Genomic DNA, 4,563 nt, shown 5'->3' with positions numbered 1-4,563 from the left:
CTGCGCGGTCCCGCCCCTCGCGGCGCGAGGCTGCCCCCGGCGCAGGCGCACTGCCCGGTCTCCGCCTCCTTCCCCTCGGGCCCCGAGCGAAGGTTCCGGTCGAACGCGCACGCGCACGGGGGGCACGCTGGGTGAAAGGGCGGGCACGTGGGGACTGCGCGTGCGCACAGGGAAGGCCGAGGGGTGGTTGGCGTGGCTTCTCCGTCACGTGACCAGCGCCGGACGTCTCCCTCCTGTGCCCCTCGTGGTTGCATCGGATTCGGGGTCCTGTCCCCGGCCGGTGTCCTGTCACTTCCCCCTTGGGAGATGTGAATACGGAGGTCCGGAAAGATTCGTCTGTTGAGGGCACCCCGGGTAGCACCCTGTCTCGGCTAGCCCCTCCAGCTCGGATTTTTCAGCTTCTGGGAATTGCGAGAACTTTGTGTGTGGAGGACGCAGTGTAGGACACTGTGTTATAACCGCACGTTGAGGTTCACGTCTCGGTCACTGTTCTTGCATTGTGCCATTTATTTATCTAGCTTGCGGGGCCGCTATTACCAAGCACTTAGCACATCCTCGGCTGCTTTTACTAGGATCCGAAGGGGAGCAGCTCGGAGTCGAGCAGGTGGCGCCCTAATGAGATGCAGGTACTACAGAAGATGAGGCCACAGGGCTGGCCCCGTAGATGCATTTAAAACACTTTGTTTTTTAAAAGGCAGTAGCTCGTGGGATCCTCCAGTCAGAACACAAACTCTTCACCCTGCTCTTTGTCTCTGTCCCCAGCCCGCCTGCCAGCTGTTAGCCTCAGCGGAGGATGCCCTCGGGATGAGGCTGGGCTCCTCCACTAGCTGGCACCTCGGCCACCGCCCGTCCTTCTTGCACTACAAGAGTGTAAAAATGACAAAGGCTTGCACCTCTGGGAAGCAGGCTGCCAGCCATCACCCAGCCTCAGCTATGGCCACCTTTAGGGGGGTGCTCCGTCTAGCTCCAGCCCAGCACCGCTCTGAGGAACATTTTGTATTTTTCTTTTTCTTAAATGTTTATGTTTATTGGAAAGGCAGATTTCCAGAGAGGAGAGACAGAAAAATCTTCCATCTGCTGGTTTACTCCCCACGTGGCCACAATGGTGGCAGCTGAGCCGATCTGAAGCCAGAAGCTTCCTCCAGGTCTCCCATGCAGGTGCAGGGTCCCAAGGCTTTGGGCCGTCCTCGACTGCTTTCCCAGGCCACAAGCAGGGAGCTGGATGGGAAGTGGAGCTTCGTGAGTGGAGCAGCCAGACGTGAACTGGCGTCTGTGTGGGATGCCAGCACTTGCAGGCAGAGAATTAACCAATAAGCCAGCATGCTGACGGGCATTTTCCCAGTGTGTCCCTGCGGTTACTCCATCTCACCCCTACACACACCAAAAGCAATCTTTTGGGATCCGTGCAGTGAATGTGGGGGACAGGAAGGTGTGAAGAGTATTGTTCCATTGCAGGCAGGGCCGCAAGGGACTTCCCGCTGTATGGCAGGGCCTGCGGATGTCCCTACAACCACCTGAATGCAACTCCACCTTCCTTTGCATGGACACTGGACCACCCTGCGGAAGAATTCTAATCCATCCAGGCATTGTTTGTTACTGTGGAGTTTGCTTTTTACTCAGTGTGAGCTTGGAGGTTAATGTCAATAATAATGTCTTGCAAAAGGGCCTTCCATTATTTTACTGTCTTGGCTGTCCCCATTGACCTTACGCTAATCAAGGGACCTGTATTTTGGGTTTCATTCTTTCCTCAATCTTTAGGTTCTCATTTTCTTTGTGATACAAGATTGAGTTGTAGAATAAAAAATGTAGCAGGAACTTCTAGAATTTTTAGGTAAAACAAATGGCAGAATTATTCTTGGATACAACCATTTGATCATGACGTTAAAAGTCTGTGCCAGGGCTCGTGATTGCTTCTGTATAAATAAAGCTTTCCCGCATGGTCCATTATGATCCTGGAATCGTACTGGTCCGTTTCTTTCCTCTTTACACCTCATCCACGCACCCTTCTCGAGTTCCGAACTCGGCCAGAGCTGGACTCCGGCAGCAATCTCAGGAAAAGACTGGTCTCATCTCTCAAACAACTTTCGCAGGGTCAGGATCTACAGGAGAGAAGACCCTCATCCCACTCTCTTCAGGACTTATTTAAAAGACACAGTGGGGCCCGGCATGGTAGCCTAGCAGCTAAGGTCCTCGCCTTACATGCATCAGGATCCCGAATGAGTGCTGGTTCTAATCCCAGCTACTCCACTTCCCTTCCAGCTCCCTCCCAAAGCCTTGAGACCCTACACTTGCACTGGAGACCCAGAGAAGGCTGGTGGCTTCGGATCAACCAGCTCCAGCCGCTGTGGCCGCTTGGGGAGTGAATCAGCGGATGGAAGATCTCCTCCTGTCTGTATATCTGTCCAATAAAAATAAATATTAAACAAAAATAGACAGTGACACTCCATCCGCTGGCTCACTCCCCAGGAGGCTGGAACAGGCAGGTCTGGGCCGGGCCAAATACAGGAACCAAGTACCTCCTCCAGGTCTCCCCTGAGTGCGGCAGGGCCCGAGCACTTGACCGTTTTCTCTGGCCTTTAGCAGGGAGCTATATGGGAAGCAGAGCAGCCGGGACCCAGTGTGTATTCTGCTATGGGGCACCAGCAACACCAGTGGAGGCTTAGCCTGATGCACCACAACACTGAACCCTGGAGTCGCTGGAACCCCCATCCTAACTGGATGCCAGCCCTCTGTGGGCAGTCTTGGTCACTGACCACAGCAGTGACTTGGTTTTCTAAGGATTTCTCTGCCAACCACCAGGCATGCCCATTCAAAGCTGAGAACCCTTGCAACACCCCCACTCCAGTTCCCCTGTGCTCAAGGGGCTGGCCACCCCAGCCACCTCCCCACCCTGGGCCAGGCCTCGGGTCACTCCGGTCATTGGGCTCTTTGCCTTCAGGTGCTGCAGCTGTACTGCCCAGCTCCACCTGTCAATCTCTGTGCCATGTGAGACAAACAGCTCTGACCTGCTACTTTATGCCCCAGATGCCCGTGAAGGGCCAGGATGGGCAAGGAGAAAGCACACTTGCAGGAAACTTGGGTCAGGAGCTGGCACAGAACCCTGGCACTGTGACATAAAAGACACAGGTGCCAGCGCCTGGTCTGACACAGAAGCATCGCCCTGGCTTCCAGAACCATGACACTTCCGTGTCCTCCCTTCCCACTGCAGTGGCAACTTTCTGGCCCCAGGTGCAAGAAATGTCACTTCCCTTCCTTAGATTTAAGCAAACAGTGTGGATGCCATTTAGCTGGTGGCCCCCCCACTTCCCCAGCAAGGAGCCCCCAGACCACCAACCACGGAAACAAACCACTTCACACAATGGTATTTTTCCAATTAAATCTTTTTCTTTTTTTTCTTTTTTATGAAAAAGATCACACAGAATTTACCAACAAAATGCAAAAGAAACTTAAAAAAAAAAAGGAAAAAACAAACAAACAATAATCTCCTCCTAAAAAAACAAAACCGCAGTCTGGCTTTTCCTTCCGTCAAGATTGTCTGGCCGAGGCCTCCCGTCTCCCTGGAAGGCGGGGGCGGATAAGTGCTTGGCCCCTCCCCGGTCAGCCTCTGCCCTCCTGGCCCGCTGCTCCTCCTCGGGGGGTTCAGGGGCAGCTCATGGGCAGGGGTAGGGGCGGGGAACCGGGGCAGCCGGGTGCTACACACTCCCAATCTAACAGGAAATAAAAAATAATATTCTGCACGTCAGAATGTGTTTGCTGCTTTTTTTTTTATAATTCCATAGCTATTTTTTCACAGTTTTAAAAAGTTTATATTTATATATATTTATATATATTTATCTTTATATATATAATTAAAAAGTTGACTCCATTTAAAGGCTTTATGATACAGGGGCGGCCGAGTTGGGGACCGGGAGGGGAGGTTAGAGAACTGTACAGGGAAGGGGCCGCCTCCCTCCGGGCCAGGCCGGGGCGTCAAGCACCATTGGGGGGTTCTGTAGTGTGAGGGTCCGGGCCTGGGTGGCCCTCTCCGCCTGGCCCACATGCCCAAGTTCCGCCTTCCCTGGGCCCTGGGTTCCGAGTCGAGGCCATCCTGAGAGATGGTGGACGGGCCCCTGGCACATGCCCAAGGGGCTGTGAGGCTGGCTGGCTGGCGTAGGCACCCCTGGCCTCTGCAGGCCGTGGGCGACCCTGTGGCAGGAAATACTCAGGAACCCGGGACACGCACTGATTTGGCTCCTTGGAAACCCCTTCCCCGGTGAGTCCGCCTGCAGGGGTCTGGGGGCGCTGGGTGCCCCCCACCGACTTCCCCAAGTGCTTCCAAGGTGCTGGAGAGGGGGTCTGAGGCCGCCCTGAGGGGGTGGCAGGGCCACACCCCGGTAGCTGTCACGGGGGCCTCACTGAGTCCGGACGGTGGGGCTGCTGGCCTGTACACACGTGTGCACGCCTGCACACTCAGGGCGGCGTCTGTGCTCGCCCGGTCCATGCACGGCACAGCTACATGCACGCAGCACGCGTGGTCCCCGCGCCGTGGCAGTGAGGGTCCCGCGGCCCTGGGCGCAGGGTGGT

General features: G+C 55.3%; 1 protein-coding gene across 2 annotated transcripts in view; it reads right to left on the bottom strand.

Annotated features, from left to right (window-relative positions):
- Positions 1–3,924: 3,924 nt before the first annotated feature.
- Positions 3,925–4,563, bottom strand: part of TNRC18 (trinucleotide repeat containing 18) — a 73,498-nt gene continuing 72,859 nt past the window's right edge. For both annotated transcript variants that reach the window (XM_040990028.1, XM_040990029.1), the window contains one exon: positions 3,925–4,563. This exon is cut by the window's right edge and continues 220 nt beyond it. The gene's annotated coding sequence lies outside the window, so the exon portion shown is untranslated.

The sequence above is a fragment of the Ochotona curzoniae genome, unplaced genomic scaffold, assembly GCF_017591425.1.
Source record: "Ochotona curzoniae isolate NIBS_2020 unplaced genomic scaffold, NIBS_Ocur_1.0 contig_54, whole genome shotgun sequence".
Classification (NCBI taxonomy): Eukaryota; Metazoa; Chordata; class Mammalia; order Lagomorpha; family Ochotonidae; genus Ochotona; species Ochotona curzoniae.
The sequence above is the reverse complement of the archived record's forward strand: the minus strand, read 5'-3'. Positions and strand labels throughout refer to the sequence as shown.